This window comes from Tachypleus tridentatus, chromosome 13 (assembly GCF_004210375.1).
Source record: "Tachypleus tridentatus isolate NWPU-2018 chromosome 13, ASM421037v1, whole genome shotgun sequence".
NCBI lineage: Eukaryota > Metazoa > Arthropoda > Merostomata > Xiphosura > Limulidae > Tachypleus > Tachypleus tridentatus.
In genome coordinates this window covers 179,080,300-179,105,134 of record NC_134837.1, presented here as the reverse complement: position 1 = coordinate 179,105,134, position 24,835 = coordinate 179,080,300, and the positions used below count along the sequence as shown (strand labels likewise).

The 24,835-nt window shown below is 35.2% G+C and overlaps 1 protein-coding gene across 1 annotated transcript in view; it reads right to left on the bottom strand.

Annotated features, from left to right (window-relative positions):
• The window catches only part of LOC143239458 (uncharacterized), a 31,688-nt gene extending 17,891 nt beyond the window's left edge, over positions 1 to 13,797 (bottom strand). The window contains exon 1 of the mRNA XM_076480541.1: positions 13,699 to 13,797. The gene's annotated coding sequence lies outside the window, so the exon portion shown is untranslated. The remainder of the gene's footprint in view (positions 1 to 13,698) is intronic.
• Between the last annotated feature and the right edge of the window lie 11,038 nt (positions 13,798 to 24,835).

Genomic DNA, 24,835 nt, shown 5'->3' with positions numbered 1-24,835 from the left:
GTTTATTTTAATTTGTGTGTGCTACAGTTATACTATAAACTGCAAGAATGTAGTCAGGAATCATTGGATGTACTTGTGAATGTAATGTGTTAATGAAAAACGAGAAAACTAGAGATCTTTTTGTAAGTATAAACAAATGTTTTTCAATAAATTCGTTAATAAACACGTTTGTCAATAAATTTGTTCCTTAACACGTTTCTCAAAAATTCCAGTAATAAACCAACCTAGAACAAATATAACAATAGTAGCAGTATGTGGTACATTTGTAAACTAAGTTAGAAGAAACATAACAATAGTAGCAGTATGTGGTACAATTGTAAACTGAGTTAGGAGAAACATAACAATAGTAGCAGTATGTGGTACAATTGTAAACTGAGTTAGGAGAAACATAACAATAGTAGCAGTATGTGGTACAATTGTAAACTAAGTTAGGAGAAACATAACAATAGTAGCAGTATGTGGTACAATTGTAAACTAAGTTAGGAGAAACACAACCATAGTACCAGTATGTGGTACAATTGTAAACTAAGTTAGGAGAAACACAACCATAGTACCAGTATGTGGTACAATTGTAAACTAAGCTAGGAGAAACATAACCATAGTACCAGTATGTGGTACAATTGTAAACTAAGTTAGGAGAAACACAACCATAGTACCAGTATGTGGTACAATTGTAAACTAAGTTAGAAGAAACATAACAATAGTAGCAGTATGTGGTACATTTGTAAACTGAGTTAGGAAAAACATGACAATAGTAATAGTAGGTGGCACAATTGTAACTATCTTAACAGGAAACCTGTGTCGTATCTAAAGCAGTGTTTAAACATTAGTGATTTTAATAATACGAAATTAGTATTCGTGACCTAATAATGATTATCTAGATTTTATATATAAAAATATCGCTCTTGAAACAACACGGGAAGATAAATGCGACTACGATAACTGAACACAGCTGTTCTGGAACATCCTTGTTTAATTATTTTGTGACAACATTTTCCATTTTCATGTCAAAACTGAACTTGTAAATATAAACATGTATCCTGAGACTTATATAAAAGCTAAATCTTTATCATTACAGCATTGTTGCTATAAGTGAATCAATCAAAATTGGAAAATATCAAATGATTAGTTTTCATTAGTAGTAAGTCATTAGCATCGGTTTCTAAAAATATTGTAATATCCTTCATATGTCATATATTCATCTGCTATCTCTAGTGGGTGAGCAGTGAATCTAAAACTTATATGACTAGTAATTGGATTTAAACGCTTCTAGTAGACACAGGTGTATCTTAAGATGTGTGTATATATATATAGATATATATTAAAACTTAGTAACACTTGGATATCATAATATCATTCTGTATTGTCGTATTAAACTACACTAAAAGTAACGGATTTCAATTTTTCTAGTTTGGTTTGACAGTTTGTTTGTTTGGAATTAAGCACAAAGCTACATAATGGGCTATCTGTGCTTTGCCCACTATAGGTATCGAAATCCAGTTTTTAGTGGTGTGAGTCTGCAGACATACCGCTGTGCCATTGGGTGACAGGTATGACAGATCTAGAAATTTTTGTGAAGTCTGTAAATATCATTCATATTTCAAACACTATCTACTATTAGAGGTAGGTATTAAAAACATATGCAAATGTTCCTAGTTTTCAACGCAAGGCTATACAATGGACTGACTACCCGCTTTCTGTCCACTTCGTGGAATCGTACCCTGGATCTTAGTTATGTACTAGTAAACTTACAGTTGGTCCATCTGAGAACTTACATTTAAGATTTAGATATATAACTTTAAGAGGTTCCTGACGACAAAAATATGAAATAGTTTGAAAGATATACTGTAACCATATATGCGTGTGTGCGCATGCACACACCTATTATACTGTAACCATATGTGTGTGTGCGCGCATGCACACACCTATTATATATATATATAATTAAATGTACTAACATTTGTAAAACAGTTTATTATTTAAGTTAAACATCTTATTAAGTTACTAGTGAAAGACGTGATGAACTAAACCAGATCCTCTGACACAGAAAAAAGCATTCTGTACTCTTGTTAAGCTAAGTTAACAGAACATTTTTTCTATTGCCTACACTCGATGCACGCTAAGAACAGAAAGTATAAGAAACACCTGATCTAGTGCTCTCCTGTAACACACGTTTTAAAGAGTCACCATGTTTTTATCTTGTGACTAATCGCCACCAAACTGTAAAACAATATTGGAGAAATCAGATCTGTTTTCATTCTCCATTCGGAGAAGTTCTCTTAATCTCATTCTAGAATTGATGTGCGGAGAGGACTTTTAGAAGAAACACGTGGACGTATTTATTAGGTCCAGACAAGCTTTCTACGTCTTGTTTTTTTCAAAAATATTTTTTCACGCCTTGGCTGTCACTTAACAATAAAACAGTTATTGTAAGGGAATAAAAATGATTCTGTCCAAACAGATTCAGAATTTTTGTGATGATTTAATAACAAAGTAAGGTCATATTTTCGGTTTCTATCTCTTTTGTTTATCAGACTTACACGTTCGTAAAGTATCCCCGGCAGAGAAAATGGTGTTGTGAATTATTTTTTTCCTGTTATATCAGAAACGTATTTCACACCAAAACAAAATTTCTCGGTTTGCACTTTGGGTTTGTAAACGCCTTATAACAACGCAATATGTTAGTCAAAATTATATTTGAAAAAAACCTTCTATACAGAGGATTAGTTTGAAAACTAAAAATGGGCTAAATATCATATTAACCAATAAAATAAGTCAATAAAATTGATGTTGTTTCGTGTGATTAGAATTGAGGAAAATAACTCATGTTAAACTGTCCAATCATTTGTCTTTAAGAGGGAAAATTGAAAACTAGTTAGTTGTTACGCATGTTATTTTCAAATATAAAAGTCATCTCTGTAAAATACACTTCTCAGTTGAAAGACTGCGTACAAATTAAAATGGGTACCTTCGATACTGCTTGTTACTTCCGACTATTGGTCTTAAGCGAATAGTTTAATTAATGTTTTGTAAATCGCATAAACTGTCCTTTAAGTAGTCATTTAGTTGGTGATATATGGATATGTTTGATTTGTGCAACGGTAAGTCTTATAACCAAAATCTGATTAATCAGTTTAGAATTGTTTTTATTTTCGCAATTTCGCAGTAAAAATAAAAAAGTCTTTACTTATAAAGCGCTGAAACGTCACGTATTTGTGTAATGATATAATAACGGAATACAAGTACTTCTAATTGTATGTATTAAAATCAACTTTTCCATTTTTCCTACTGTTGCCTTTTTTATCTGATCCCGTACGACCACGTGGATGTTGGCACTTGATTCGCAATTCGCGGGTTCGAATCCCCTTCCCACCAAACACGCTCGTCATTTCAGCCGTGAATACGTTATAATGTGACGGTAAATCCCGCTGTTATTTAGCAAAACGGTAGTCCAAGAGTTAGCGGTGGGTGGTGATGACTAGCGGTCTTTCACTACTAATTTAGGATGGACAGCACGGGTAGTTCTTGCGAAACCCTAAAACATTTCCTTTTTATGTTTTAATCAGTGCATACTAAATATTACTGAGCAAATAATCAACACTGAGATTACAACAGGATATATAGCCATTATAATCTTAAATAAATGTCAGCACTTGTGTTCTGGTTTTACAGAGTTGATTACATTTACTTTGGAAAACCCTCCCACCTGCAGCACTGTGAGTGTAAACATACTAATCTGTACCCTCCTCGTTTAGTATTAATACTATAGTACTTTTATACAAGGTTCAATGACTGATTTTTGCGATTATAATATTTTTAAAAATGAATTTTCAAATTCCTTGTAGTATAATTTAATACTATGAATCCCCGTTACACCAAACATACTAATTCTTTCAGCCATGGAGGCGTAATAATAATGTTACGGCCAATCTCACTATTCGTTGGTAAAAGACTAGCCCAAGAGTTGGCGGTGGGCAATGATTACTAACTGGCTTACCTCTAGTTTTACACTGCTAAATTATGGACAGCTAGCGCAGATATCCCTCGTGTAGCTTTGCACGAAATTCAAAAACAAACAAATAAACAAAGAAATCCCTTTTATTCCTATAATTCAATATTATGACGGGTGTGGATAGGACCTTTAATAGAACTCTGAAATTCGGAGTTCAATCTGTGGGATCGAATTCATTCAATAATACTAAATATTTCCTACAAGTTAAGCTGTAGATGCATTGTAACAGTATATTCCTAAGCGCAGATGGTAGATGGCAGGGAACTTTTTACCAGCTGGCTTATTTTAGGTCAGTAGGTCAAAAGTTGGGATAGATGAAGATGGAATTAGTACCGTTGCCATAAACACCGAGGATTTATCTCTCTAGGACATTATTTTAAAATATTACGTGTTAGTGTGAGTTTGCACGAGCATTTCTCCTGTTCGTAACAGTTTTCTATTACTGATACCTGATTTTTCTATCGCTGAAAAAAAACTTCCACATTTATTTCTCACCATTTTAATAGAAAAACGAAACAAAATCAAGAAGAAATTTCGTATTGGATATTATGTATACCAAAATAAAACCAAGGTGAACTTGGTTTCATGTCGCTTTTGTAATTGATGGAGAAATGGTTCACTTCGTGTTTCTCAGCATGGCGCGCGAGGTTTCTTTTCATCTCCACAACACTTTCATAAACTGTGAAGACGCACACACACACGCACGCTATCTGTTGCTCAGACTCGATTGTTCAGAAACAAGTATTTTTCCTTTAACCCCCCTGTGAAGGATAAAATTGAAATAGTTTGGGAAATCAGTTTGTTCTGAGTTCGTTGAAAGTTATTTGTTAACATGTGTCTGCAATTGAAGCCATGGGTACTTTTTATAGCTATCATGGGACAATGGCACGCATATGGTGAAAAGGACGCTTTTCTAAACGTTTCTTATAACTTAAAATAAGGTAACATTTGGACACGTATATAGGGTATGCATAACTGAATATATAATATGTAGAAAACGATAAAAAGCTTGCACTAGCTAAGTTTAACATAAAGTATTATTTAGCGCTTTTTTCATATTAAAGCTTTATTACACTCAACAAACACTTGCACTCATTTCCCAATATACTTGAACAATGTTTCTCATTCAACAATACTTGCAAACTTTCCTCAGTTCACTTGAACAATGTGCTGAATAGTCACTACCTCCAAGTAAGATGGTCTACGATATATTGTTGAAATCCTTAATGGTTACGTATGGTGAAACAAAATAAATTCAATGTCTACAAAAATCTACTTTGTGAAAATGGATTCTAATACTGTTAGAATGAAAGGTTTTAACTTTATTGTTTTGTTGAAGAGATTATACAGTCTTTCAATGTGACTTTCAACGTGTCATTGGTAGAACCTTGAGCATTTGATCTCACGCAATTTAACCACCATTTTATCTTAAAATACAGGGTGGATGTAATGGAAACCTCATATTCAATACAATTACAACTTAAAAATTATATACCCTTAGGAACTAAGTTTCACTAAAGACTTAATGAAAATATTAAGCTTTATTTCGAATAAGTGTATATGATACAGGATACTTCATAAACCAACCACATTAAGGTGTTAAATATGTTTTACTTCTTTCTCAGTCATCATATTGAAATAATTTCCAAGTATACTAAGAGCATAACCTGTTTTTGAAGGTGCTAATTACCCCTGTAATTTTATTTCTGATGCTACTTTTAAGTGACCCAACTTGCGTGAGCGAATCCAGTGGGCATTATCTTTGAAGAAACCTCAGAACCAAAAATCTTCTGGTGCACAAGGTTTCTGGTAACGAATACCTTTTACCATAACAATTTGAACACAACCACTTTCATTAAAAAATTCTACAAAATAACGATCTATCTGGCAAAACTACGTCGTACAAAAAACTCGAATAAACAAAAATAAATGCTAGTTTTAAATAATAATAATAAGACTTATGTGTATGGTATAATACAGTCACTAAACATTCTGCGCCATGTCCAAACTTTTCCTAATTACAACAAATAATTATAAATGATTTTTTGATTTTGTTTTGGTATTATGCAGAAAGCTAAACAAAGGGTTATCTGTACTTTGCCCACCACGGGTATCGAAATACGGTCCGTAGACATACCACTGTGCTACTGAGGGGTGATTATAAATGGTGAACTTCATTTTCTCTCTTGGAAAAGAACGTTTCAAGAGACATAATTTTAAATGTGATGGTTCTCTTGTAATCAATTTTCCCAGTTTAGTTTATCTAAGAATGTAGCATTGTTTTTAGTAAACTAATTAACGCCTTTTTGGTAAGTCCTTTGTGTAGATGACCAGGAATTGGTAGAATTGGTCTTCAACGTGGATTACTTTGTTCATAATGAAATTATGAATGGCATTCACTTTCTGATCACTTTTACAAACTGTCATGGTTATAATACATTAAGGTTAAAAGACATGTAGTGATAACATCTTTTTTAAATCAAAAATCAAACTATTAGCCAAGATGGTATTGTTTCCTTGAGATAGAAATTAAACTTACATAATCACTTGTTTGCTTCCTAATGTTTGGAAAACTGAGGATCTAAGATAATCTATGACCATGGCTAAATAAGTAAACCACCTCTTCCCACCACCCGACTCCATATTCTCAACATTCATGCTTCAATTCAAAGCACTTGGTTAATAAGAAATTGTGATACAACACTTCAGTATTGAGAAAAGAAATTTCTGAGCACCCCCCAGTTAATCTGTTCCTAAGCACTAGTGACAGATATACATAAACAGCTACATCAATTGTACCAGTTAAATCTGTTCCTAAGCACTAGTGGCAGATATACTTAAACAGCCACATCAATTGTACCAGATAAATCTTACTGGATTCTTCACGCTTCCTTAGTCCAACGTTGCTTTTGGTTTCAAGAAAATTCTTATCAATAGTTATATATACTGTTTATTTTCAGATATTTACACAAAATTCCCCAAGGGCTAGCCGTCATTAATTTGTAACTGGTACACCAGACCAGTCTTTCCCAAGGTGGGCGTTGTGGTCCCCTGGGGACTGTTAAGCTTTTCTGAGAGAGTTCTGTCAAAAATGAGCCGAAAACAAAAATGATGTGTTAATTTTCATTCGGAATAAGCAATAATTTGATGATAAGAAGTATGTTTAATTAATTAATGACACAGTGTGTCGAGAGGTGTTATTACTTTCACTACGACAATGTTCTTTAATCACAATGCTAAAGTTATAGGTTGGGGGAGCAACAAACGTTTTTATTCACATCAAGGGAACCTCAGACTAAAGGAGTCTGGGAACCACTGTACAAGACGAAAGGTAGCTAGAAAGCAACAACTATATCCAACTCTTGGATTCCTCCCTGTCTCACTAATTAATGGGATTTGAATGTTACTCTTTTAACGTACTAACAGCTATACAGTATATATCTCAATATATTTAAAGTAACTGGACACGGATATCGTATCCGCAGATCCATAGTGCGGGATGTCAGCAATTGGTCCATGCTCGGACCTCTTACATAATGAGCTGTGACAAGTAACACATTATGCATCAAATTACATGCAAAATTATAAATAGTCAATGAATGTGTTTTCTTATAGCAAAGGTGCATCGGGCTATCTGCTGTGTCCACAGAGGAGAATCAAACCCCTGATTTCTAGCCTTGAAAGCCCGCAGACTTATTACTGTCCCAGCGGAGGACAAATAGCCAATGAACACTTGTCTTTCGGTGCAATACATTTGAACTTAAATAGTTGTTTGTTACTAATAACTGATTTTAAACAGCATTTCAATTGAAATCCTGGATGTTTCGTATACATTGTCCAAATAATGTCATTAGCTCATGGAACTGTTGAACGTCTTCTAGTAGTTTACTAAAACCCTGTACTAAATCAGTAAAGTGGTGCATTACCTGTTCAGTTGTAGTGTAGTACTTCATTAAAACCCTGTACTAAATCAGTAAAGTGCTGCATTACCTGTTCAGTTGTAGTGTAGCTGCCAAGATTTTCTTCAGACTTTAGATTGAAGAAGAAACAAACAAAGTTAGAACGTATTTTATTTTCCCTTTTTAAACTGAAAACGAAATCGTCTGACTTGATCAACATCGCCCTCTACAGAAAATATGCATCATTAGTTTGTTTCAGATTCTTCTAGTTAAGCTACATAAGGGTTAACTTCCAATAAGTGTTTCTAGTGAACAACGTCCATCGTCTCCAATATTCTTATCTGACAGAAGATGGGATTTGTTCATTACTTCTTTAACGCAACCATTGTCCCATAGTCAGTTCGGCGTCTTTACTGCAACCAGACGAGAAACATGAACTCTCAGATTCTATAAGTACGAAATATTTATAGAGATAAGCACAACTGATAGGAAAGAGTCAAAGTAGGCTCACTGCACTGCTGAGACACGGCGAAATTTATCTAGCTTTTCATTTTCTACAAGCATATGCCCCTCAGTGGCACAGCGAAATGTCTGCGAACTCACGCTGCTATAAACCGAGTTTCGATACCCGTGGTGAAAAGAGTACCAATAACAATTAATCAATTCTCTAAGCACGAGATTTAGTAAGCGAAACCTCATTCTAATTCACTTGTTTATATAGAATCTGATTGGCTAAAATAACTAAGCGCTTACAAAATTAGGTGCAGTTTCTCGTTATTGTACCTTTTGTTCATACAGTGTATTCTGAAATCTTAACTTATAAATATTCTTATTGCGTGCACATGAATTTTTATTAAATTACAATCTAGGTTCCAGACTAAACGCGAAAATATTACATATTATAGCTAATTATATATAGTACATGACTCAGCAGTAATCACATACATCAAACAGATTGATTGCTGACGTGTACTTTCAGAACCTAAGCCTCGTAGTTAAACGGGTTAATGCTACCGAACCCGCAGTGAAGGTTAACCTTATTGTAAACGCCACGTGATTTGAGGCGGTTTTTACTTTTAAAATGTAATAAGAACAAATAAAACAGTCTTCCTACACAAAGTATGAGTTTATATTAAGAAGTGTAATGTTTGTTTTTTAGCATAGCTACGTACAATAGCTTATCAGCATTTTGTCCACCACGAGTAATCGAACCAGTGATCATAGCATTGTAAGTCCGTAAAATGACAACTGGACTTTTTTGGATGCTATGTTAAGCAAACTGCAAATAAATTAAGATAAACGAACTTAACAACGTTTTATGTGTTAAGAATGGATTCGTTGGATCTAATGAATTTCTTCTACTGTTGATAAATAACTGTATAAACGTTCTTGGAGTTTACGAGGAAGGTTGCCGAACTTTTAGCTTGCCCTCTAGTGTCTGCTGTTACTGTCAAGGCTTATAACGCTAAAAACACGTGGACGAAACACAGATACCCCATCTTACAGTTCCATGCTTAACTGCAAACAAAGCCAAGTTTTTATTAGCTTCAACCATCGCTAGTTTACTATGAACACGTTGTAAGAATTTTTGCAAAACACCACACTACTTCAGTTCTCCGCTGCACGGCGTTGCTCTAGTTTCAGAGATCAGGATTTGAATATTGCTCGAGGAAGGGAACCGTTTCTCACTACGGTTTGTCGCTATCATTCTTTATGTAACAACGTCTGTACGTACTTTAGGTTCTGGTTTGATCGTTTTCTAAAAGAATCAGTTTCACTTTCGTTAATTATCCAGTAAGTAAAACATCTAGGCTATTTTAAAAGCCTAAAATGTAATAACTTTTTTTAGTTCAGTAGCCGTATAGCTTCAGTTGAAATACGTAGCGGTGGAATATATTTTAAGTACAGTTACATCCGATTTTACACGAGAGTGACAGAGGTTTTTGTTTTGCTAGTCGTAAGATGGTTTTATTCTTTCAATGAGCGTTTTAGGAGAATCACCCAATGTAATAGTAATATTGTTCAATGTTGGTTTGTTTGTTCTTGAATTTCGCGCAAAGCTACACGAGGGCTATCCGCGCTAGGCGTCCCTAATTTAGAAGTGTAAGACTAGAGGAAGGCAGCTAGTCATCACCACCCAACGCTAACTCTTGGGCTACTCGTTTACCAACGAATAGTGGGATTGACCGTAACATTATAACGACCAAAGGCTGAAAGGGCGAGCATGTTTGGTGCGACCGGGATTCGAACCCGCGACCTTCAGATTGCGAGTCGAACTCCTTAACCCACCTGGCCATGCCGGGCCTATTGTTCAATGAACTCGCATTTATCTTTTTTGCATACATTTCCACGGAAATATTAAGAAAAGTTTTCCTGTTTTGAATCCCAGAAAAAAAAAAAAACATTCTATTGTAACATGATGTTTGCACTATGCTATAAAATAAGTCAAAAACAGCACGTCAGGTGTCTCTAGTTATCTTAACTAATTGGGATAATTCAAATTTATTTGTTTTCATAAATTTTAAGCATCTGTATTCTATACAACATACATATGCTTGTGTATGTAAAATGTACGCGTTAATCCAACTTTCTACGAATTAAGAAGTGTTACCTGACGCAAATAATTTGAGTTTCTAAGCTCCTGCGTTATATTTGCAGCTTTTACGTATATTAGTCAAAGCAGATAAGCATTATTTTGAACATTAAAGGTTGTTACAAACTGCATAACCGAAAATTTACTAAAGCTACTCATATGAACATTAGAAAAAAAATAATTTCAAAAAGACTAAAAAAAATTTATGATTGTTTTTTTAATTTCGCGCAAAGCTACACGAGGGCTATCTGCGCTAGCCGTCCCTAATTTAGCAGTGGAAAACTAGAGGGAAGGCAACTAGTCATCACTGCCAACTCTTGGGCTACTCTTTTACCAACGAATAGTGGGATTGACTGTCACATTATATAACGCCCCAACGGCTGAAAGAGCGAGCATGTTGATGCGACGGGATGCGAACCCACCACCCTCAGATTACGACTCGAGTGCCTTAACTACCTGACCATACCGGGCCATGAGTCGCGTGCCCTAAACACCTGACCATGCCGGGCCGAAATTTCATGAGCTTTGGTGCTTCAACTGGTTGAAATAAACTAAAAACATAAAGTCCAGTTTTAACACTTTCATAGACGGTTTAAGAAAATTGGTATAGTTATTTGATTTTGACCAAGTCTGTTTTAGAACAAAATGTTTTTGAGTTATTGGCTGTGTCCACCGCGAAGAATCGAACTCCGAATTTCAGCATTGCAAGTCCATAGACTTACCGCTGTTAAACAACGAAAATATTTTTAAAAGAAACTTTAGGCAAACAACACAAAAAATTTTTTTTTTTGGGGCGAAGAATGTGTTGGTCTTAAATATCAATTGAACTTACAGCAATTCGGTTGTTAATTATGAGAAAGATCTATGAGTGTAAATTTCAATACAAATGACATGATAAAATAAACTTGACACTTTACAAAAGCAGAAAATTAATCGTTCTTATATATACGATCTAAACGACGATAACACATCAAAATAATTTCATGTTCTCTTCTGTCATCTCAGTTGAAATCGTGAACAACAGAACATCTTATGTTTTAATCAAGTTCTAAGTGTACTAGAGATGTCAAAGCTGAATGTTTATAGACCACAGCTTAAAAGTATACTTAATGATAGAGATTTATCTGAACAATGGAATACCTTATTTTGAGGGGACATACCAATCCGAATTAACGGATTAGTGTAACGTTTTAGTTTGAGATATCTTGCAATGAAAGAAATCTTACAAATTAAAATGGTTTTTGGTCAACAAAAAAAGAATGAAATCCGAACAAACTGTCAAACATAACCCAGAAAAAGAGATTGATGTACCAATAAAGTGTACAGAAATAAATGTTGATGTGAGGACAAAATTCTAGACTTTTCTCACAAAGAAACTGAAACTGATATAAGATTACAGTTTTCGGTGAACATTGGAGGTTAAAACAGAACTGAAGAGAAATAAAAGATTGAAGGAATTTTAATTTTTGGTTTAATCACAGAAGCTGAAAAAATTTTCAATCTGCATAACTTATTTGGAATGAAAAATACACACGAGTTGTTGAAAACATTGTTTTTGAATGTCATGCAAAGTTAAACGAGGGCTATCTGCGCTAGCCGTCCCTAATTTAGCAGTGTAAGACTAGAGGGAAGGCAGCAAGTCATCAACACCCATCGCCAACTCTTGGGCTACAACGAATAGTGGGATTGATCGTAACTTTGTAACGCCCCCACGGCTAAATGGGCGAGCATGTTTGGTGCGACGGAGATTTAAACACGCGACCCTCAGATTACGAGTCAAGCGCTCTAACCATCAGAAACTAGAAGGAAGACAGCTAATCAACACCATCAATCACCAAGATTTTACTAACAAATATTGAGTGGAATTGATAATCGCATTATAACGTCCTTACGTCAATGGGAATTCGATTTAGCGGCCTACAGATTGGGAATGAACTGTCATAGCCAGCAGGCCATGCTAGGCTCCTACTATTGTTCAGTGATAAATATAAATAACGTAATTTATTAGTAAATAATTCAAATTTATTGTTTGTATACCGATTTTTCTTCTTAATAAAAAACTATTCATTAAATGTTAAGACCACAGAAAACTGTTTGTTTGTTTTTGAATTTCGCGCAAAGGAAAGGTTCACCAGGGCTATCTGCGCTAGCTGTTCCTAATTTAGTAGTGTAAAACTAGATAGAAAGCAGCTACTTTTGGGTTATATTTTACCAAGTAATAGCGGGATTGACCATTACATTATAACGTACTTACGGCTGAAAGGGCGAGCATGTTTGGTGTGACGGGGATTCAAAGCTGCGACCCTCTGATTACGAGTCGAGAGCAAAATACAGAAGTGTGTTGCGTATATATTATCTAATCCTCTCTAGGATTTCAACTATTAAGTCAAAAAAGGTTATTAGTAAAGCATTTGATAATGCTGACAATTCGAATATTTTGTTATTGTTATAGCACGATTCAGGCTAAAATTTCGTTCTTAACTAATCTAGAACTAGTAGTTCGCGTCCTATTAATTATTCATGTGTTTTTGTTGTTCATTTACCTTTAAGTGTTTGTTTTCCCTAAGGAAATCCAAGGAAAGATTTATAAATACAAGTTACTGTTCACCCCGAACTTTTGTTAGGATATATATATTTTTTTTCTTCTTTTTTTACGTTCTTATACAATATCCAAAATAGCGATTTGGAGAAACGGAAAACATATTTGCGTACTGTATTTACATTTTTGTATAAAACTTTGAATAAAGACCAACAGCTACTGCAAACGTTGACCATCGTGTTACTGTTTAATTAGCTCAAACTGTCCAATGACAAAGAGAAAACTGTTCGTACAAATTCTACACAGTTAGATATAAAACTGTTTACTGCTAGAAATGTAATTGTGACAATTGTGATATTGGTACCTACCTTATAACATAAAACAAATCTAAAAACAACAGCAAAACGAATAGTTGATATTTAACGTTAAAAAAAATCCTTGGGCGTTTGCATTCAACAGCTAAACACGTTTAATGAAACGACTGTTCTTTTAATTATTATAATTCATTTCGGTATCTTTGTAAAGTTACTTTCTTCTCGGGTAGTTTCCTTATAACAATTATTTAATACATCTAATTTTTTCTCTTTTTATTACATATACACAAATACACAACTGTGGATTCTACCACATTAACGAGTTACACACTACTGCGTACCTTGAGTCGAACAGGACACTTGTTGCTATGGCCGAAAATAATTCTGAGTCTCTAGGCAACGAAAAGACGAGTTCCCAGCTGAAGTTCTGTAAGGTGTTAGATGTCTCCAACTATAAGAGCGCTCCGACTTTTGAAGAGTACACGGAATCGCGTAGGCGCAAAGATTCATTCTGATTGGACAAATTTGAGAGTTCAACACCTAACTTTGCTTGGCAAGAGTACGTGAAAAATCACGTGGTTCACAGATTCTTATATTAAATGAGTGCTATAAGGACCTAAATAATAGAGATTAAAATGAAAGAAGCCGATTCTCCACAATTCTCCGTAAGCAATGTGAATTTTGAGAAGAGTCTCACATTCTAAGCCGTTGTTAAGCCGTCTGCCGAAACAGTGAATGTTAAAATTATTAAAAAGTCTTGCTCCGACACCTAAGGTGATATACTGTGCATTTAAAAAAGACAAAACAAACTACATTAATTAAAAAATAGACTCTTTGAATTTCCAGCAAACAATAGTCGAACACTGTACATTTAGTTGGTATTTACTCAAAATGGAGAAAATCATTTTGAGATATAAAGGAAATACAGCAAAATTTTATACGCGTGTGCTTATGTATTTAAAGACGATTGTAATGTTTGTGTGAATATTAATTGTTTCTCTTACATTTAGATGTTTGCAGAGATAGCTTAAGTCTTGTTGTATGGCCAGGTGGTTAAGGCGCGAGGGTCGTGGGTTCGAATCCCCCTCACACCAAACATGCTCGCCCTTTCACCCGTGGGAGCGTCATAATGTACGGTCAATCCCACCGTTCGTTGGTAAAAGAGTAGCCCAAGAATTGGCAATAGATGGTGATGAATACCGGCTTTCTCTCTTGTTTCACACTGCTAAATTACGAACGGCTAGCGCAGATAGTTCTCGTGTAGCTTTGCGCGAATTTCAAACAAACAAAACACAACTCTTGTTGCAGTTTACTGTGTGCATAACTTGCTATGAATCCATTTTGACTTACGCTTATTCTCAGTTATTGCACATTATTCGATGTGATTTATTTTAAAGTACAAAGAGGCATCCATGAATATATACAAAAGTTGCCTTAGCAAACAAATTTCGTTGTTTTTCTCGTGTATATATAAATTTAAAATATACATTTGACTCACATAGAAGCTAGAGCGCTATTTGGTGGAGTAACTTCAAATGACAGATAAAAAAGTTTTTTTACTTATTTTGAAAACTATGATTTTCTTATTAACGACCCGGCATGGATGTGATTAAGGTGCTCGACTCCTAATCTCAAGTTCGCATGTTCGAATCCCTGTTGCACCAAATATGTTCGCTTTTTCAACCGTGAGGGCGTTATAATGTTACGATCAATCCCATTATTTGTTAGTGAAAGAGTAGCCCAAGAGTTGACGGTGGGTGTTGATGAGTAGTTGCCCTTCCTTTAGTCTCACATTGGACGGCGAGCGCGGGATGGGCCTCGTGTAACTGTGTGCAAAATTCAAAAACAAACAAATTATGTTTGAGTGTGATTTGGAGTCCATTTAAGTCTTTATTTTTGTTTGGTTGCTATGAAATACAAACCTACACAAGGAACTGTCTGTGCTCTCCCCAATGAGGGTATCGAAACTTGATTTGTAGTGTTACAAGCCTTCAGACTAACCACTGAGCCACTGGGAGGCACCGCAAGCCATGACTACCTACATGAGTTTGTGTAAGTAGTAATTTTGTTTCTTCTTTTAATGTTTTTAAAGTTACTGTACGATGTCATTCCTGAGTTCATTGAATATATTTATATAATGTTATAATTATAGGATGTTATAGCTATATAAATACAAATATATTTCACACCACTATGATTATATACACTACTGGCCAAAATCTTAAGGCCAATAGACATAAAGAAAAAATATGCATTTTGCGTTGTTAGACACAACCATTTATTTGAGTAGAGCTTCGAAAGATTAAAATAAGAGAAAGGAAAATAAAAATAAAAAACTTATTTAGCATTTAATAGAGAGAAAATGTGAACACTATGAAATTAGCCTAAATGATAGCTAGTCAAAAGTTTAAGACCATACTGAAACGAATCGTTACTCGGTAAACAAGTAACGAAATTTAGTCATTTGTGTTCAAGCATTAGCATTGTCAACATCTCTCACTGACATCTCCTACGTTACATTGGGTAAAAACACGGCAAAGGCTAAAAAGTGGACAGAGTTCAAAAGTGGCAGAATTGTTGAGCTGCAAAAGCAAGGTCTCTCTCAATGTGCCCTCGCTGATGAGATTGGGTGTAGTAAAACTGCTGTTGCAAATTTCTTAAAAGACCCTGAGGAATACGGAACGGGAATTTTAAGCAGTCGGCCCAAGAAAATTTCGACGGCGTTGAGCAGAAGGATTCGACGGGTTGTCCGCCAAGACACCAGCCGATCGTCGAACCAGATTAAGACCCTTACGGACGCAGAATGCAGCTCAAGAACAATAAGACGGCATCTACGAGAGAAAGGCTTTAAAAACCGTAAACGTCTTCACAGGCCACGCCTACTTCCACACCACGAAGAAACAGCTCGGTTAAACTTTGCTGAAAAGCACCTAACATGGGACGTAGGAAAGTGGACGAAGGTTTTGTTCTCTGATGAGAAACAGTTTGATCTAGATGGTCCAGATGGCTTCCAACGTTACTAGCACGATAAGGATATCCCACAGGAGACATTTTCTACACGAAACAGTGGAGGAGGATCCGTCATGATCTGGGGTGCTTTCTCCTTCCATGGAACAATGGAGCTTCAGGTTATACAGGGGCGTCAAATAACAGCTGACTACATTGGAATGTTGGAGAGAGCATCCTTATTGACTGAATGCCCTCGCTTGTGTGGATATGTCTGAATCTTTCAGCAGGACAACGCTGCAATCCACAATGCCCGCAGGACAAAGGACTTTTTCATGGTGAATAACGTCATTCTTTTGGACCATCCAGCGTATTCACCCGAACTGAACCCCATTGAAAATGTTTGGGGGTGGATGGCAAGGGAAGTCTCGTATAGAAATGAACACCAATTCCAAACAGTGCATGATCTTCGTGCAGCCATCTTCACCACTTGGAATAACATTCCAGCCAGCCTTCTGCAAACGCTTATATCGACCATGCCAAGGCGAATTTTTGAAGTTATTCACAATGACGGCTGTGCAACTCACTACTGAGACCTCTTGTTGGGCATTTCCTACTCTGTGTATGACTTATTTTTGGTATGGTCTTAAACTTTTGACCAGCTAGTATTTAGGCTAATTTCATAGTGTTCACATTTTCCCTATTAAAAGCTAATTTTTTTTTATTTTATTTTTATTTTCCCTTTTCTTATTTTCATCTTTCGAAGTTCTACTCAAATAAGTGGTTGATTCTAACAACGCAAAATGCATATTTTGTCTTTACGTTCATTGACCTTAAGATTTTGACCAGCAGTAATTATTTTAGTAAATCATAAGGTTGCCATGACAACATGTATTCTGCACTCTGCTGACAGCGTAGTTTTATCAAATTACACACCAATGAGTAATGAATATTCACTGGAATTATATGAAACTACAAACTGACATATGAATAATTCGAAACACATGTATCTCATAAAGTAGAAACTTTCTAAAGCAGAGTAACACAAACACTAAGTCAATAAAGTACAACTGAAACTTGTTACCGAGTTGTTGTTTCTCTTTAAAATCAACAGGGTTTTAATTAAGACGTTCTTGCAAGAGATGTTGTTATGTCTATTGTGTTGTGTAAACAGATCTATTCTTTTTACGTACAAAATACATTATACCATACTTTTGTGTGAAGTGGTGTCTTTTACCAAAATAATTTTAGTTTATTTAATCTGGAGCTAACCAGCAACACCGTGAATATGTTATAAAGCAATTTAATTATCGCAAGCAACAGATGGCAGGTAATCCTCTCCGATAAACGAGTGCTCGTCATAGTTGAATTGTGTGACATGGCCGACCTTCTACATCCAAAGTACTAATAACACAGTTAAAAAATAATATAGGTTTCTGTTTGTTTGTTTGCTCTGAATTTTGCGCAAAGCTACACGACGGCTATCCGCGCTACACGTACCCTCATTTAGCAGTGTAAGACTAGAGGGAAGGCAGCTAGTCATCACCACTCACCATCAACTCTTGGGCTAGTCTATTACCAACGAATAGAGGGATTGACCATCACATAATAACGCCTCTACGGCTGAATGGGCAAGCATGTTTGAACTCACGACCCTCGGATTACGAGTCAAACGCCATAACACACTTGGCCATACGGTACTGATACTATTTTGTAACCAGCTAAAAAACAAAAAAATGAGTTGGGTTCGAACCCATGATGATCCGAACTGTGAAATGGTACAAATTTACTGAAGCTGACAGCGGAAAATTGAGTTGTTATGTCTGCAGACTTATACCGCTGAAACTGGGTTTCGATACCCATGGTGGGAGGAGCACAGATAACTCTTTGTGTAGCTTTGTGCTTAATACCAAACAACCGTCGAAAGACTAATATAATTTGGATTACGACAGCTTTTTAAGTACTTGATTAAGTGCATGTACATATATTGTACATACAAATGTATCAAACTTTAATATAATGATATTTATATATCTCTATGAGTAATGTGTATATACGTTTATGTATATATATGTTTTGTAATTATTCAAACAGTTATCGCACAATTATAAAACAATTATATCATATTTTTGTTTACAGTTTCGTTAGAAATGTAGACAATATTACAGTCTTACCATTTAGTGCGTTTTATTATCGCTGAAAACTTTAAACAATATATTATAAACTAAGGTATCAAACAATTGTATAAAGATTCCAAATACAACGTTATGCATTTTTACTGTTTTTTTATAAACGTTTTTACTTAATGTTTAGTAGTTGATTCATGTTGCAATGTTCCTATTGAACACTGTTTTGAAGTCTCATTCTAGTTTAATCATGTATAAATATAGTTGTTTGTTAACGTTCCTATAGTATGATGTTTCCAAGACATCGATAGTCAGGCAATTTTTATCAAAACCTCGGGTCTTCGTAATGCTCTCTTCATCTTTTAATCGGTTTGACACCTTGTATGAGCGACAACAAACGCACTCGCTCCTGGTTGGCATCTGCTCGCATAAACCACACCTATACCTTGCACAAGCATACAGAATATGTCATATAAGTTATACATTTATGGTAAATATTAAATTAACTATTCAAACTGCTGCAGCTAGTTTGATTTCATAGACAGAATTATGACGTATAATTGAAATTTATTTTGATACGAGTCATAAATACCCGGAACAATGATTGTGGAAGGGTCAAATATTAGTTACCATAGTCGGCAAAGTATAAAGCCGTCCCTAATTTAGCAGTGTAAGACTAGAGGGAAAACAGCTAGTCATCACCACCCACCGCCAACTCTTGGGCTACTCTTTTACCAACGAATAGTGGGATTAACCGTCACAATATAACGCGACCCTCGGATTACGAGTCGCACGCCTTACGCGCTAGGCCATGCCAGGCCCGAAATATATTAATATAAATTAAATATATTAATACTTTTTATGGAAAATAATTTATTTTATTTCAACCTAAAAATCGATATTACCTTTTTAACTATTCAAAGTGATAAATGTTCACACTTTTTCATATTTACTTTAGTAAAAAGAACTATATTTCAAAATATATGTTTTACTTATAAACAATGTCATAAAAAACAGTTGAGTAACTTATTCTGTACTGTGAATAGAACATTAAGTTCTTTGGTTTGGTTTGTTTTGTTTTGAATTTCGCCCAAAACTAAACGAGGACTATCTGCGTTAGCCGTCTCTAATTGAGCAGTGTAAGACTAGAGAAAATGCAGCTTGTCATCACCACCCACCGCCAACTCTTGGGCTACTCTTTTATCAATGAATAGTGGAATTGACCATCACATTAAAACGCACCCACGACTGAAAGAGCTAGGATGTCTGGTGTGACAGGGATTCCAATCAGCGACCCTTAGATTACGAGTCGAGTGCCTTAACCACCTGGTCATGCCAAGTCTGATTAAATTGTGAGCTTCTATGTAATATATTATAGGCCTATTGTATATTTATTATAGTACTCAAATTGTTTGAGCAAATCCTAATTGTCAAATATTTCTTTCATGCTGTTCATTAACTGACTGTAATAACTTACAAAGTTTTCTTCTTCAAAATAATATATTTTTTTCTATTATTACATTTGTATTTTCCTGGTTTCAACGTAGTTTTCCACTGTACTTCTCTGCAGCGAGTCTGTCAATGTGAGTATAATGTTTTCAACGGTTTTGGGAGGAAATTTGTTGATGTTGATGAAATGTTGTTTTATATTGTTGATTTCATCGTTTTAATTTTAAGTGTCTGTGTTTATTTGGTTTTTTAATATGTTGAGTTTTTGGTTTGTTTTACATGCTGATGAGTTCTTATGATCATGAGGTTGAGAAATACTATTTGGTCAGTTTTTTTGCTGTTCACAGATGAACTTAATGTTAGGGTGTAGAGAGTTAACGTGGTTGAAAATACACTCTTGTCCCTAAGACATGTGCCCGACAACGGTCAGTTGTAAACTCTCTCTTTGTCAACCTGAAGATGACCTAGGAAGATCTGCTTTATTAGTAAAAGTGTTAATACCTATACCAGCCGTTCTGAGATACATTTTTATTTCAAGTGGGTTTGACGTTATCAATAATTTCCACTTGGTTTATATTTACCTTGAACAGTCCCATTACAATCAAATACTCAACCACTATTATTATATAATGAACACTTACATTCCTATGTGTAATATGCATTGTACTTATTTAATACAATGAATTGTAAGGTGATATAAGTTACTTGTGTATTTGATATTATGAACTGTGATTGGATGCAAAATAACAGGTCCTTTTTGTCTACTGGAATCCTATACTTTAACAATAGGCATTTTCTGTTTAATTTAAAAAAATAATCAGTCTAATTTTTTTTAAACACAACTAATTTATAAATGTTAACTGGTTGTTATTACCAGCATATTCTTTCCCATAGTTTTAATAAGAATGCATATCTAGTGATAACAAAAAACGTTCTCCTGACGCTGGTGAAGACAGAGTGGAAACAAAAGCCTATAACCTTTGAATCTGTTTTAAAACTCGCCTCATATCCTAAAGATGACCACTGAAGTCGAATATAGACAATCTTGCCATTAAAAAAAATATGTTTTCCCCTGGTTATTTATCTTTACTTCAATCACACAACCAAATTCTGGCAAGTAAGAGTCGTCATACCAGAGTGCTAAAATACACCTTTCTCGAAAGGAACATCCATTTATGTCAACCTGCTTTGTTGGATATGTTTTCTAATCTGTGAACGTGACATCTGATCTGCAGTATCTTCTTTCTTCTCCTTCTAAAATCTCATCCTCTGAGTACAAAATATTACCTGACATCTGACTCAGAGCACGAATAATTTGTTCACGCAACCATTTTTAATTAAAATCTGACCATATTAAGAAGACGATTTCTGGAATATTTCCATTTTTTTTTTTTTGAAAATAAAACGTGTTTAGCATCACACTTCATACACCAATGAAATCTTCCAGAGCCTAATTCCAAATAACGTAATTTTATGTTTTTCAACTGGAGTTCCTAACGGATTGACAACATAAAATCAGTTACACATATCTGAGGATGACGACGGAAATTTGAGGAAAAGTCATTCCCGCTGTTCCACCAAATTTTCGTCACAAATATTTCTATGAATATAATATGTTTGTCTAAAATGATGTTTTATCCAATATAGAAATTCATGCAGATGACATAAGATCTTAATAAGTTTTTGCAATTATAGCCAAAATCATAAATTCCTTTTGCGACACCTATTATCTTCTTCAGATGCTTCTTTGAGGTTACACATAAGATGACGTTCCATCCAATATAAAAATTCAGGGAGAAGATATAAGGCCATAATAAGATCTTGCAGTTATATTATATATCCAACCAAAATAGCAATTTTTTTTAACGACACCTTTTACTTTTTTCAGATAATTGTGTTTTTGTTTGAACTTAAACACAAAGAACTAGCTGGATACTTGTGATGTTCTCATCACGGATATCGAAAGCGGGTTCTAGTGTTGTGAACCCGCAGTCATACCGCTGTGTCAATGAAAAACTGTACAAGCGAATGCATACAGCAATGTATTACAAATAAACGGTGAAATGAAAAAATGAAGTCAATTATATTTATATTTGAACTAACGAAATTCTTAAGACTTATTTTCTTTTTGAGATGAAACCCTAAAAATGACAATAGACTGATCATTTGAAATATTTTTCATAGAACTAAACGTGATTTGTTTAGTATTGATATTATGTAAGATGATATCAATTGACATATTCTTTGAATTATTTTCTATATCTGGATGTTCTCTTTCAAGGATCTGCTGTTCCATCAGTTTTTGTACATTGTAAAATTGGTTTGGTTTAACTTTCGCGCAAAACTACACGAGGGCTACATTTGCTAACCGTCCTCAATTCAGCAATGAAAAACTAGTAAGAAGGTATTTAGTCATCATCGCCAGATTTGGAATGCTATTTTACCAACAAATAGTGCGATTCACTGCCAGATTATAACGTCTTCACGACTGAAAGGGCAGACTTGTTTGGTGGAACGGAGATTCGAACCCGCGCTCCTCCAATTGCTAGTCGAACATCTTAACCACTCGGCCACGTCGGGCTACATCAGAAGATATTATTCAATCTGACAAACAAAGGTTTTTCAGCTACAAAATTAACTGTTGTTTGTGAAAGATTGTGCCTTGACTAAATAATCAATACCACAAAGATCTTCAAGGTTTTATAAATCAAAAGTCTTGAAATTACGCAATTGATCTGCCTGAATTTCATACCCATTATCTTGAACTCGATTTTTATATAATATTAATTCATGATGAATATTTTTATTATATCGACTGGTATGAATTATTATGCCACTTCTTAAACTATAAACACAAACTCTTACTTGATAATAAATTATGAATCCTGGATCATTTTTGAGAAGCCTGGAAAGATTAACGATTACCCTCCCGTTTCAAGTACAATTGTGAAAACAGTCAAAAATCACTGTCATAAAACTGTGTTTCGTTTCAGTATAAAAGTTAAATCAAAACTACTTAAATTATCAGGTTACATTATTCTTGCTTAACCAGGATTTATACCTTTGATGATGTATGAAAAGTTTGCTCCACAATCAGGGTCTTAGTCGGACTTCAGGCCTTATATAGACCTGGGAAGGTCAGGTGCACACGTGACCTGCTATATTTCTCTCACGTGATCATGATTTATGTATTTGAAGACCTAGAAGGGTCAGGTACTCGTTTTGCCTATTCCTCCTATCAGACCTCTCTTTAGTGGAACAATGAAAAATGTCTTGTGATGGGCAGAGTACAGATAGCTCTTTCTGTAGCTATCTGCTTCATAACAAACAACATTATCCTTCCTGTTATATCACACATCCGTTTCGAGATTTCAGTCTTGTTGATCAGGGAGGATCAGATCCTCCTGGACCTCTTCTTCCCCCCATTATATTTACATGTCTCTCGGCATTGGGATTTGGTTATTTAAGACTGGATTATTTTGCACATGTTTGTGATTTTTAATTTCCTACACAAGGAATATCTGCGCTAACCGTCCCTAATATAGCAGTGTAAGACTAGAGATAAGGCAGCTAGTCATCATCACCCACCGCCAGCTTTTGAGCTACTCTTTTACCAACTAATAGTAGGATTGACCGTCACATTATAACGCCCCACGGCTGAAAAAGCGAGCATTTTTGACGTGACGGGAATTCTAACCCGCAACCCTCAGATTGCGAGTTGAGTGCCTTAACCAAGTGGCCGTGCCAGGCCTCGTTTAATTGTTATGGTTTGTAATTAAGCACAAAAATACAAAATAGGACTATCTGTGCTCTGCCAAATACGGGTATCGAAATCATTTCTAGCGTTATAAGTCAGCAGATACACCGTTGTGCCACTGGGGGGCTGGTCTTTTAATGCCTCTTCATGTTGAAATCTTCATATGAATTTCAAGTGGCTTTTATTAAATATATTTCTTCTGCCCACTTCACAGACGTTTGTTTTTCAAAATAACGTGTTATTCTTAAATATGCATTCCATTCCTGAACAATGTTTGCCAATAGTCTTATAAAACAAAGAGTGTCTTTTGATATATCACTCCCTCTAGGTAGCTTAAAAATGGCGGCATCTTGACATCATCAGATTGTCTGCTGTAGAAGGTTGTTTACATCAAGAGAACACTATGAAGATGTGCAAATAAGACATGAATTTCGAAAATGTCCCTTACAAAGTACTACACATCCATTAGACACACGGAGCCGGTATGGCCAGGTGGTTAGGGAGGTCACCTAGTAATCCGAGGGTTGCGGGTTAGAATCCCCGTCGCACCAAACATGCTCACCTTTTCGGCCGGGGGAGCGTTATAATGTAATGGTCAATCCCACTATTTGTTGGTAAAAGAGTAGCCCAAGAGTTGGCAATGGGTGGTGATGACTAGCTGCCTTTCCTATAGTCTTACACTGCTAAATTAGGAACAGATAGCTTTCGAGCAGTTTCGCATGAAATTCAAAAAAAGGAAACAAACATTAGCTAGCTGCACGTTTTTAAAAGGCAGAGCAGCCGTCACTGATGAGTTTGAATAGTAAATAACAAGTGAAGTGATTACAATGGAATTTCATTAAGACTGGCTATAGCTCACTGTATTCGTGTTAATTATGTTGACAATTAGATAGCTTCCAGGTGAAATTTTTGAACAGATACTAATTGACTCAATTTATCTTCTCCGCTAAAAAAATAGAAATCTAGTCATTAGACGGTCTGCCACTCTAGGTCAACACAGACGTCTGTTTATCTAAGATATCACATTATTATTGTATTTGTTTGTTTGTTTGGGAATGTTTAAGCACAATGTCCCCAATTTTGAAAGGATAGAATAGAGGGGAATTAGCGAGACAACAACACTCACCACGAATTTGTAGATTAAATTTAACAGATCCAACAGTTGAATTTGACCTTAACTCTTATAACGCACCTATGGCT